Consider the following 13822-nt stretch of genomic DNA (forward strand, 5'->3'; position numbering starts at 1 on the left):
AGGAAGCATATGGCCCAGCAGCATCCAACAAAATAGACAAGGCCCTGCCTAATTATTAGTTCATGGAAAGTACTCTGAGAGGGTAGCAAGAACAGTGTGTTAATTGTTTGTTTCTTCCATGTGACCAAGTAACCTAGAGAAGGAAGTATTCATTTGAACTTGTGGTTTGAGGAGATTTGTTGCATCATAATGAAGAAGACATGATATCAGAAACAGCTACATCCCTTGGCAGGTATATGAAGCTGCTCACTCACACCTGGTAGACCAAGAAGCAGAGAGAACTCAAGCCTCTTCCCTCTGCCCCAGCCTAGTATGATTGAAACTTCACCTTCTATCCCAGCACAGAAGCTGGGGCTGATCCACAAGGGAAACCCAGGGCTGCTACAGGAGTTCTTGTCCCTCATTTACTTCAAAGGCAGAGAGTGACTGTCCCTACTCCACCAAGGAGATCCTGAGAGAATGGAAGAACACCTACACAGTACTAAAAGAAAGAAACAAGAACACTACCTACAAATCATGACACAGTCAAGCGTTCTTATATATACTAAACCAGAAGAATTAATGTAATGTCAGGTAGATAGACATTTTAAGAATGGAAGATGAAGCCCTTCAGGTCAAAGAAAGCTATATGTTTACATGTGAACCAGCACAGAGAAATGAACAGAACTGGATATTTTAACATCTCAAAAGACATTAAATGATGACATTTCCTTGGACTTCAAGCCCCTTCAAGTAACTATTGTTGATAAATGCAAAAATAATACCACTGTGCCATGCAGTGTTTTGGTTACTTTACTCAGTGCTGTGATAAAACACTCGGCAAAGGCAGCTTCAAGGAGAAGCTTGTTTTGGTTCAAAGTTTGAGGGTACAGCTCTTCATGGTGGGAATTTAAGACAGCATGAGCTTGAAGAAGCTGGTCCTACTGTGTCTGCAGTCAGGAGACAAAGGCAATTAGATGCTCATACTTGGCTATCTTCTTCCTTTCATGCTGTCCGGAAGCCAAGCTCAGGAAATGGTACCATCCTCCTATATGGAAGGTTTTCCTTCTTTATTTAACAGAATCAAAATAATCCCTCACAGGCATGAATCTAAATAACTCTCATAAGTATAACTGAAATCTAGCTGATTTCACATCCTGTCAAGTTGATAGTCAATATTAGCCATCACATGAAGCTTATAACATGTGAAGAAGGAGAATGCCTGAAGGATATAGCAAAAATCAGTAAAAAGCTGAAAATACACCTTCAGAAAATTCTTATAATACTTTTTGAAGTTAACTAATGCTGGTTGAAGCTATACTAAGTTAAAAATATATAATATAAACTCTTTGTTTCTTTTTTATTGGATATTTTATTTATTTACAATACAGATGTCATCTGAAACCCCATCCCTTCCCCCCTCCTCCTCTATGCTTTTATACCATTTTGATTATGTGCATGTATTATGGTCGGTTCTAGGTTGAAGGTCTAGCAATACAATGATGCAAATAGTCAAGGAACAAGCAATACAATAAACTCAAATAGTCAAAGAGCAAGCAAGGCATTAAACCCAAGTACATGTCCGGTGATCACTGTTTCTAAAGGCTTATCAGGATGACCAAAGTATCTGAGCCTACTTACCTGTCCTAATCCAAGGTCATTTTCATGTCTGAAGCCTTCTTCCGTGTTCTAGTCTAAAATTTAGATTCCTGTCTGAAATTACTTCTTTGTTCTAGCTAAATTAGCCACACAAACAAAAATTCACCAAGTTCTAAATAAGCAAAAGACCAATAAAAGAGAACACATAGACTATAAAAAGAAATACTGAGTTGCTCTAAAGCAGTTGAAATGGAGAAAATCTTTCAAAACAAATTTTAATGACAAAATGGTAAATTTAAATAAGACCATCAACAATCATCACCCTAAATATAGCATAAAGACACAATTAAATGGTTATGATTAAAAAGGTGGCCAAAAAAGCAAAACTACAAGACTTGGTATGAAAAATCCTCTCCAACACATCTCAGTTGAGTACTTTATCCCCAAGCTGGCAGACAAACTTAGCACTGTTTGGGGAGGTTTGGGAGGTGTGGCCTTGTTGGAGGAAGTATATCACTGGGGTCAAGATTTTGGAATTTAAATCCTTGAGCCGCTTCAGGTTCATTGTCTTTGCTTGGTGTTTGTAGTTCAGGATGTGAACTCTCAGCTTCCCACTGCCTTACACGCTGCTGGCTGCTGAGCTTCCTCACCAAGAACCTCTAGAGGCACAATCCAGATAGACTCTTCCTCCTACAAGTTGCTTTGGTCATGGTATTTTATCACAGCAATCTACTTTTAGAAGATAATACAGAAGTTGGTAAGTGTCAAGAGCCCTGACTCTTATCTGTCATGAGCAGGTTATGATAAGGTTTTAGTATCCCCACAGGGAGAGGAGCTACAGATCCTCCTCCACTCAGGTATCATATGCTGGATTTAACTGTGAGATTATCAGCTCCACAAGAGGGGAGAGAGTACACCAGAGATGAAGGTTTTGGCATTCAATTGCTTTTTAACGATACACAGCAAGCAATATATTATCACCAATTCTAAGGCTATTGCCACAATGAAGTATTGCCGTATTTCCTATGCATTGCCTCTAACAATATCAGCACAATAAACACAAATAATAAATTTCTAATTACCAAAGAAATAAGCATAGCAATAAATACACCATTCAGTCATGTGTTCTATGACCTGAGTCCTTATGATGGTCTCAGTTACAGGTCTGGAGTTAGTGAAGGCTAGGTCAGGCTGCAGCTTCCAGGTAGTTGAATTGCTAATTTGACCTCATAGGGTGCTTGACCATGAAGTCGGGCCTTGACCATGAAGTTGGTGGCATCAGTCTCTCGGTTAACTCTTTGATGGTCAGGAGCTATAGAAGCTTGGTGGAGGATCACATCAGGCAGTCATAGCTACCAATGTGTGATGAAGTGCTCCAATCAGGCTCCTCTTTTATGTTTGATTTGGTGTTACTGCTGATGTGCACAGCAGATAATCACTCGTGTCTAGTTATCACGGGCTCTGACTTCATCACAGCTGGTTATCATACTTATTCAAAGCAACTTCACTTCCAGACTTGTCTCTACAAGTTTCCTATTACAAAATGGAGCCAGTCCTGTTAAGAGAGTGGTTTTTGCTGTGAAAAACCTGACCATGCTGCTTTCCAGGAAAATATAATAAGACTAATTTGGACTAGTTTGAAGATAGTTGAACTGTATAAGCAGAGCTTAAAGGGCTATCCAATACGAGCCTGGAAGGCAGTGTTGACAGCAATGTGGACTATGGAAGCCCAGCTCAAGAGGGAAGAGTTTCAGGAAGGAATCATATCAGCAATTGAGCTAGAGATCATTCTTGTGATATTTTGGCAAAGAATAGCTCTTCTACCCTTGTCCTAAGAATTTGCCTCAAGATAAGTTAAAAAGCCATGTGCTAAACTTCTTAGACAAAAGAAATTTCAAGACATAATATTGAGTCTATCCTGTGACCACTATTAATGACCGTTATTTGGGTTTACAATGAATAAGATTAAGTAGAGAAAAAAGAAATACAAAATGAAGAGCTTGAAGACAAAAAATAGCAAGAGGAAGCAATATAGCAGCCAAAGGTTATGCTGAAAGAGACAAGATTAGTGTCATTATAATGGCAGAGGCCTCTAACTCCACACTGAAACAAAGGGAAGGGTGTCCTCAAGGCAAGACGTCACACAACTAAGCTTCCAACTCATGAAAGAGCAAAAAGTGTTGTCTACATTAGAAAACACCTGAACAAAAGCTGCTGCTAATATGACTCAAGGGGCCAGGGGTCAGGCTAAGTTGGCACCCAAACTTAGCAGTGTCATCTAAGTGGAGCTGATGTTAGAAGCATGAAGGATTCAGTGGTGAGGGGTTCCTGGATTTTTCACTGTGATTTCAGATACCTGGTGAGGCCAGGCAGACTATAGCCAGGAATCCTTGCATGAAAGCTCTGAGAAGGCAGAAGTTTCTGAGGGGGCCACTGCATGGAACTGTGAAAGAAGACTGGAGTGCACTGGATACCCCAAGAAGTTGGAAATGCCAGAGCCGTGTGATATTTGCCAAGGAGAGTTGAATACTGGGAGTGGAACCAGCCCAAGAGAGATCAATATTGCAAGCAGGAAAACTAGAAGGGCAGAATCATCCATCAGACGTGGAGCTACAGGATTTGATGTTTGCTCTGCTAGGTTTCAGTTGTTATGCCCAGGTCTCAGGACCTCCAAGAGAGCTCAAAGCATTGCCATATCTGCTGTAAAGATACATAAGAGCCTTTATTTCAAATTCAGGTTTGGACTGCAAGTTGCACAAAGCAAAGCTGTGGCCTCCCGTCAGGGAGTATATGGATTATATATACAAACGGGTTACATAGGGGGAGGGAAATGGAGGATAAGAAAAGCTTTAATGTTTTTACAAACCGGTCACAGCTGCCTGGGAACTCCTAATTAGCATGATTTCTCTCTAAGAATGTATGGTTTTTGCTCCTCCCAAGGCCATAAGCCACCTGGGTTGGGGAGTGTTTAGCCATTTATCAGAGAGGGTGCTGGCTCCAGGCGGCATAGAGGCTGCCACACTGGGTTGTTGTTGTTGCTGTTGTTGTTGTTGTTGATCTGTTTGTCATTCCCAGGATGTGGGTGCTATTAGAGTGAAGATTTGTGTCCTTTTCGGGAGGGGTCAGGTGGCGGGAAGAAGGATTTCTATATGAGGAGGAATGGGGAAGGGCTGTGCCTGCAGCGCCTGCAGGCTTGCCAGGCTTCTGGGGGAGTGCGACGCCGGTTCTGACCATTTGACTCGGCCCCTTCACAGTCTTGCTTTGTATTTTCTCCTTATCCTCAATGCCTCCTTTTAGGAAGAGTAATGTGTATTCTACACCATTATATGTTGTAAGTACATGATTTGGCTTTTATTTTACAGGAGATTAGAGTTAAGGCATTGCACTGAGTCTCAGAAGAGACTCTGGACTTTGCATTTGTAAACTGTGTGGGGGCTGTAAAAGACAAAAGAGACTTCCGAGGTTGAACTAGGCACATTATCACATTTATGCTGTAGCGTTCTACTCCCTGAGGGACAGGGAGTACAATGTGGTGATTTAAATGAGAATGGCCCCCATAGGCTCAGGTACTTGAAAACTCTGTCCCCAGTTAGTGGTGCTGTTTGAGGAAGTTTAGGAGGTGTGGCCTTGCTGAAGGAAGTGCATCACTGAGGGTGGGTTTATATCCTTGAGCCACTTCCAGTTTGCTCTCTGTATTTGACCCTTGTAGTTCAAGATGTGAGTTCTCAGTTGTTGCTTCTGACACCGCAACTTCTGCTTGATGCCATACTTCCCCACCATGAACTTCTAGAACCATAAGCCTGAATAAACTCTTCCTTCTCTAAGATGTATAAGGTGCCTTTGTCACAGTGTTTATCTCAGCAACAGAAAAGTAAAGCTTTCTAGAGTTGCCATGTGTGCATGTGTGTCTATGTTTGTGTTAAAGACTGTGCTTTTTAGATTTATGATTTTTTTAATATGTGTCAGTGTTTTGCCTGCACGTTCACCTCGAATGTGCAATGCTTGTGGAGGCCAGATGGGGGCATCAGAGTCCCCTAGGACTGAAGTTATAGACAGTTGTGAGCTACCATGTAGGTTCAGGGAACCAAACCTGTATCCCCTGGAAGAACAGACAGTGCTTTTAACAGCTTAGCAATCTCTCCAGCCCCTTTGTTAAAGACCCTTCAATATACTTTCTTATTTATTAAAGTGAACCAACCTTACTACAGTCTCAAGAACTTACTTATCCTGTGATTCCAATTGTTACCTGCTGATCAGTATCTCCACATTCACCCTTTACTTTTTCTAGGCAACAGAACCACTGTATCATTTCTGCTTCTAAGACATGAGCAGGTTTAGGCACTACATATAAGATCATTTAGTTTCTGTTTTGTATAGCTAACTTCATGTCCAGTGTCACCCAGGTTCATTGATGTTGAAATAGGTGATGGGGTCTCTCTTTCTTTCTCTCTTTTTTTTTTAACAAATAACAGAATAATACTCAGTTGCTATAAAAATACATTTTCTTTATCCCATCTTCCATTGATGAACATTTAGGTGGTTTTATATCTTGGATATTGTTATTAATGGAATGGTCATAGGAATGCAAATATATCTACAAGACCCTGACTTTCTTCTTTGCAGATAAAGAGAAGCAAGACGTCTAGATTGGATGGTTGTTCCTCTTTTTTTCTTTGTTTCTCTGTCTCTTCCTTCCTTCCTTCCTTCCTTCCTTCCTTCCTTCCTTTTTCTTTTTTAGAAATGCCATTGCTTTCTACTATTGCTGTTAACAGTTTATATTCCTAGTAGTGAATAGGAGATTTCCTTTCTTTATACTCTCTTAGACACTGGTTACTCTAATCCCTTAGGTGGCAACTATTCTGATAGTTTACAATGGCATCTCATTGGATTCCAATATGCATTATCCTGATGGCTCTCTATTTCTCTATGCATGCTGTGCTAGTCCCCAGGGAAGCTAGATCCTATCCATTCCTACTTTGTTTTAGGTCAATTTTAAATTCCCTAAGTAGGCTAAAACACCTCATTCTGTCCTGTTACTGAGTAGATGTTTATATGGGTATAAAAGTCTAAGTCATCATCTTCTCTTAGCATGTTGAAGACAACGTCCTGATCCTCCCTGCTTCCCTCTGACACTCTGCTGTGAATCTAACTCTACATGTTTTGACTATTCCAGAATTGCCTTTTTCTGCACTGACTCAAAAACTAATTTTAAAAGGTAAAATAAAATTAACTGCATTGTATAAATAACAAAATTTTGTGTACATTTGGTATCTTTCGGATTCATTCTCTTTTATATTGCTTGAGACTCACTGAAATCATTGCATACAAGTCACCCTGATCTCTGCATGTTGTATGTTCCATGCTCTTCCTGTTGTTTGAATCCCATCAGAAATGTACTCTGTCTCCACTCCCCTGTCTATGCTATGATGCATTGTTTGTCATTTGCTTGGCTTTGTTGTTCAGAGCACTGACCAATGTATACATTAACAAACCTAACCTTAGTTTTTGTTTTATTGAGGTTGTGTTTCATATGTAACCTTTTTCTTTTTTAATTTTCTTTTTTATTGGATATTTTATTTACATTTCAGATGTTATCCCCTTCCCCCATTTCTCCCCACCCAGAAACCAACCCCCTATCCCATCCCCCTTCCTCCTGCCTCTATGAGGATGTGTCCCCCACCCTTCCACCTACTCCCACCTCCCCTCCCTCGAACTCCCCCACACACACTGGGGCATCCAGCCCTCACAGGACCAAGAAACACCTCTCCCACCTATACAAAGCCATCCTCCCCTACATATACAACTGGAGCCATGGGTCCTTCCCTATGTGTTCCCAGGCTAGTGGTTTAGACCCTGGGAGCTCTGGTTGGTTGGTATTGTTGCCGCAAACCCCTTCAGCTCCTTCAGTCTTCTCTCTAACTCCTCCATTGGGAACCCCATGATCAGCTCAATGGTTAGCTGTGAGCATCCACCTCTGTATATATCTGACTCTGGCAGACCTCTAAGGAGACAGCTATATCAGGCTCCTGTCAGCATGCTCTACTTGGCATTTGGGAGTTTTGTTTTGTTTTGTTTTGATTTGATTCTTTGACACAGGGTTGCTCACTGAACCATGGATATTTTAGACTATCTAACCAGCAAGCCCTGGGGATTCTCCTGTCTCCTCCTCCCCAGTGCTGGGACTGTATGCATTTACACCATATCCAGCCTTTTATGCACATTCTGGAGATCTAACTCAGGTTTTCATGGTCCCCTATGACCAACTGAGCCATATCCCCCAATCTCAGCATACTCATCTTGAATTTTTATCTGAGAACTGTGCTTTTAAATAATCTTTATAGTCAATGGTGGGGGGGGGGTGTTTGATCATATAATTTCCCCCCTAACTCACACTTTTCCTCTTTCACCTCCTTTCCTTCATCTTTCCCTCTATGCCGACCTTTCATTCCATCAGACTGGCTGTAGTGGAACTCACTCACACTCCCAGACACTGAAGGGGAGGAAAGAGGATGAATAACTAAGGGAAGGAAAGTCTCATGTGGGTGAGTGAGGAGAGCACCTACTGACTCAACTCATTCATGCACTTCCCACCAGCTTACAAGAGCTGCACATGGGTGTGTGGGTGCAACAGGCTGAGAACAGAAATGGAACCAAGCACAGGCTGAAGGTAGTGTGATGACTCCAGCCTGTCAGCTGACAAAGTGTCTGACATGGTGCTGTCAAAATGAGGGTGGTGTTGAGCATGCCACAGGCTAGAGAGACACGGACTCTGGCTGGCACAGGAGGGCACACTTTTGCTCCTGAGCACTTGGAGTCATCCAGAGTTTGGACAGCTTCCAGGATAAATTCAAAATAATCACTTTCTAAACCAACTCATTCTTGTGGGTGGTTATTTAATGGATTTGATATTATAACATGAAATGTGAGTTGTTTGCTCAAGTCTTTGATACTTGGCATATCAAAATTAAGAATTTAAAGTGGCCAACTATGGTTTGTCAAACAGCCACTTTCCCAAGCTCTTCCATGATGGATACTCAGAGCACTCACAGCACACTCATAGGTGGCACCATTCGTGCTAATTCAGACACATAGATGCTCACAGGGCCCAAGAGGGTTTTACAAACTATGTTTAGGTAAATAACCAGAAAGTATAGGAGTCCAGTGTTGGGCAAGATGCGGTCAAAATCTACACCTGGTCTCTGTACGTTATATGTTACATGCTCTTCCGGTTCTGTTTAAGCCCATCAGAAATGAACTGTATCTCCACACTCACCCCCATCTATGCTATGATGCATTCTTTGTCATTTGCTTGGCTTTATTGTTCAGAGCACTGACCATTGTTGGACAGTAATTTCCTAGGGATTCTCGATCACATTTAAGGAACAAAAGAGCTAGTCAAAACAGCATGGTCCAGAGAAGATAACAGGCCAGTCAGTAGACGCAGAAGAGGGGAATCACAACCTAAATGTCCAGCAAGGAAGTAATTTCTATAGATGTTGGTTTTACAAATCATTCGATGTAAAAGCAAAAACTATGCAGGAGTGTCGTGCTCATACTGAAAACCCAGAGGGGGATGGCATCACTGTAATGGGCTGAGTGCCCATTGTCTTTGGCATTGTGTGAAAAGTTGGTATGTAATGCCTCCTACTGAATATCCACCAGCAACAGGTACAGCTGCTTACTGCCTCAACACAGAAACATGAACACTTCTGGCAGTCAAAACCAAAGAGATGCCAATAAAAGCCCCAAAACCATAAAGAACACCAAATAGCATAAGAAAAGAATCTTGCCACCTCATATAATGGTCAAAATAGCAAATGTGCAGAAGAAAGAAAGAATATTAAAAACTGCAAGAGTGAAAGAAAAGAAAAAAAAAAAAAAACAAGTCACAGACAAAGGCAAGCCCATCAGAATTACAGCTGATTTCCAATCAAGACAATGAAAACGGGAAGAGACTGGACTGATATTCACTTTTGTGTTAGCCATCCACTGCTCGGCATGTGCTCTACCCTTAAGAATGATGTGTTTCCTCAGTGAAAAATCCCTTGGAGAAAACTAAGTTTTCATTTGCAAGTAGCTTTCAATTGGAGACAGCTTCTGGGATAGGGATGGGTGCGTGAGACCACTTTTCCTTTCAGCTTTGGGAACCCATCTGGTACAGACCTATGCAGGCCCTGCTAAGACACAAACGTTTTAACCCAACACAGCACATGGCCAGTAAGTCACTTTGTGAAGCCCAGTGATTATTACATTCATATGAGGGAGACACTTGCCAAAGTGGATGCTACCTGATGGCCCCCTATCAGGGTGTTTGATATTGTATACCAAGTTCTGTGTTCACAATGCTGACAGATTCATCTATTTATCATAGTCTATGTATCTGTCATCTGTTAATATGTGTACCCATCATCTTTCTATTTGTCTATCATCCTCTACCCATCTAATATATCCCTCTGTGCATAGGATAGTGTTACAGACAATATTGTGTAACTGATGTTCAAAGATGAAATTTAGCCGACACCTCCCCCCTCTGGAATGTGAACACGTTGACACCAAAGCTACTCTATTCATCATTTCACCTACCCTGCCCCAGAAGAGGATCTCAGTATGTTTTCTGATTAGAAAGTACTGAATAGAGAACAGTAGCTCATCAGCCTAGTTTCATATCTGTGTGATAAAACACGAGTTGCTTGCTGGGGCATCGTGACCTGTCTCTTCCTTGGAACAAGTCATAAAACCACTAGAAGTTGGCAGAACTGCAGGGTGTTCTGGCAGCTCCTGAGGATTATCCCTGGTGTAAGCATTAGAAAATCGAATCAAAAACCCAGCAGATAGTACCTTTTTAATTACAATTATAATTACAAATGTCACACTTAGGAGGACATCTGACATTTCTAAGGTTCTGTGTCAGGTGACCAAATGCTTCTTTATAAGGCTACTTACTCCTCGTATCTCTTCTCACACATCAGAGAGCCCGAGTGGGGCTCTCACATAGCAACTTCTGCAGAAAAGCCTCCTGTATTCTCTCAGCTCTCTTCCCAGCTCCTATACAGGAGAGGAAATAGAATACAAGCACATAGTGTGTCTCTATTTAAATACCTGGGAAGCTATATGATGTCAGAATGAAAACTCAAGAAATGCAGACAGTTCTATCACCCAGTGAACACCTGCAGACAATTCCACATGCAGAAGTTTCATCACACGATGAACGCATGCAGACAGCCTTGGAATGCATAGCCCACTCCAAGATCTGAATGTGCTGGAAATACTTAAAAGGAACAAGACAAGATTTACCTCACACCTGCCACTGTGTCTCTGCCTCACACTTCGTCTCAGCCCTAAGCTAAGAGATTCACAGCCAGACACTCTTTTTAATAATAGAAAAACTTACACTGGGGAAAGGGGTCGATTGGCCAAGGCTGCCAAGGTAGCAGACTATCTGCTGTAATTCTTACTCATGTCTTCTGGTTACAAAGCCTGTTATTTACTCTCTCCAACATCCACCACCCAAAGGCTCCTAAAGAACTGGTCAAGAAACTCTCAAAGGACTTAAGAGAACCTGAGGCCAAGGATAAGGGGAACTGCTAGTAAGAAGCAGCCTTCCAAGAAAGACCTGTATGCACCTAGAGTGTACCAGGTGACCGAACCAAAAGTACCCAGAGAAATGTGGACCCAACTGGTCCTTCCAGAGTGTCCAGTGTCCTAGCTAAGAGAAGCAATCCTGAAAACATTCCATGAGCCTCCAAAGAGATGCTAAAGATTCTGTGTGAATCAAAGTTCAGTGTCAACCTGTTGAAAAAGGAGCCTTGGCCTCAACATAAACATCAAGACATCATTTAGCCAAGGCTACTCAGAAGACACTCTGGTGGGATGGTAAGCTTTTCCTACACTAACAAAGGTCATATAAGGGTCAGCAGACATTTAGCCAAGGCTACTCAGAAGACACTCTGGTGGGATGGTAAGCTTTTCCTACACTAACAAAGGTCATATAAGGGTCAGCAAACATTTAGCCAAGGCTACTCAGAAGACACTCTGGTGGGATGGTAAGCTTTTCCTTCACTAACAAAGGTCATATAAGGGTCAGCAGACATGTAGACAAGGCTACTCAGAGAAAGCCCTAATGGGACTTCAGGCCTTTCCCATACTAACAAAGGTAAATGAAAGGTCAGCTACCACTTAGCTAAGGCTTCTCAGGGGAGACCCAATGCTGGGCTCAAGCTAGATAGTTCCCACAATCCTCCATAACTAAGGAAGCTCAGACACAGTACAGTCAGTATCTGGCCCAAGGTCACAGGCAGAGAGGGACAGTGTCTGAATGTAGTCTGAGAAATCCGTACAAACAATGGTCAGGCCATCTACCAAACTCAAGTTCTGGCCAGAGATGCAACACCCATCCCAGAAAGCCAGGACATTAAGTGGTTTGGACTAGCCCTGCAAGTCACACATGGTAGAAGTCAAACCATTAACTCTGGTAAGTAAGAAGCCATACAAGAATCCTGTGAAATTCAGACCAAACTAGCCAGGACTTAAGATGTAGCTCACAGCCACCTAGATCTTGTCCTTATTTCCAACAAAGAACAAATATTTCCAATAAGAAACAAATATTGAGATATCCAGGATCATGTGATGACTCTTTCCTAATAGCCATCCTGACTCCACCAGGCTGACAGCCTTCTCAAGGATGACCTAGGGCCTTTCTTACTCACTGGCTGTGAGTTTCTGGTAAACACAGATGGCAACAGCTAGGCCCTTGTTTCAGGTGACAGTGGCCAACCCATTGGCTTTGGCAACTCCACATACACAGTTTCTGTCCATCCCATTCACTTCTGCAAATTTGAACTGTCAATCAGGCTTCTTGTTACCCTGCAATCCAGCCCTTTCGGATGAAAGGTACACAACCAAGCCCCCACTCACCTCACCAGGAGCTCCCAGAAGACAGTCATCATCAGCCTCCTGCTACCCAGTAAATACAGCTCTAAAGCTGGACTTCTGTTTGTCTCATCTTTCCACCTTGTCATCCATACAGCTTAGACATCACATCTATGGAGTATACCACTCATATACACACCACATACATGCACACCATATACACATGCATAAACATTCATGCATACTTCACATGCATGGTACTCTTGCACGAAGATACACACCATAAACACTTACACACTATCCTATGACCCCCACCCACCATAGCCAACTTGGAAATCACACATTTTGTCCAGTCACCGATGTCCCAACTTGCAGCATTCTCTGGAAAGTGTGGCTCCATGAGGAATCATGTATAAAAGAAGGGAGAAACTAAAGCCACACAGTGAAACCTCTGACTATTTTTCCCTGTTTAAATGTGTGTTTTAACTGCAGCACAAAAACATGTAGCCTCCTCTGTGCTTACCCAGAGGCTCTGTGCCTGAAGGCTGGCCGACATTCATCCACAACACAGCAGTCAACAGAAGATCTTGTGCAGAATCAATTTCTCAAGGATGTTTCAGACAATATAACAAATTGGCCCAGCTTGAAAATAAGATAGAAGCTAGATAAAATGTCTCATGTCTTTAATCCTAGGTAGAGACAAGTAGATCTATGAGTTTGTGGCCAGTTTGGTCTACAGAGCAGTTTCAGGAGAGCCAGGGTTACACAGAGAAACCCTATCGAAAGAAAAAAAGAAAGAAAGAAAGAAAGAAAGAAAGAAAGAAAGAAAGAAAGAAAGGAAGGAAGGAAGGAAGGAAGGAAGGAAGGAAGGAAGGAAGGAAGGAAGAGAGAAAGAGAGAGAGAGAGAGAGAGAGAGAGAGAGAGAGAGAGAGAGAAAATAAGATCAATGTCCAAACCTGTTCTGCATATATCTATAACATGACCCAGCCTCCAGCAGACATAGGGAAAGGGTGTCTTTAACTTCACATCTTTCTGGGAGATTAAAAAAGATCCTATTTGAAATGGATGTTTGTTTTGTTTTATTTATTAACTTAGAACATTGAAAACACCAGAGAGAGGTAAGATACGGAACTTCCCCACCCTCACCTACATGTCAAGTACCAGATAACCCATTGAGTGCTATCCCTGTACAATCTGTAAGCTATACTTTGTTGGTAGAAGTTTCAAGCCCAAGTTCGTGAACTATGATCCTTCCTCACATTAGAGAGTCCAGGAAGACAAACATCTGAACAGACAGATCAATACATGTCAGAAAGACAGGGCCAATGTGATTAGCTACATTAATGGAAAGAGCCACACAGATAAAGTCAGAACC

Source organism: Grammomys surdaster, unplaced genomic scaffold, assembly GCF_004785775.1.
Source record: "Grammomys surdaster isolate TR1022 unplaced genomic scaffold, NIH_TR_1.0 188, whole genome shotgun sequence".
NCBI classification, from domain to species: domain Eukaryota; kingdom Metazoa; phylum Chordata; class Mammalia; order Rodentia; family Muridae; genus Grammomys; species Grammomys surdaster.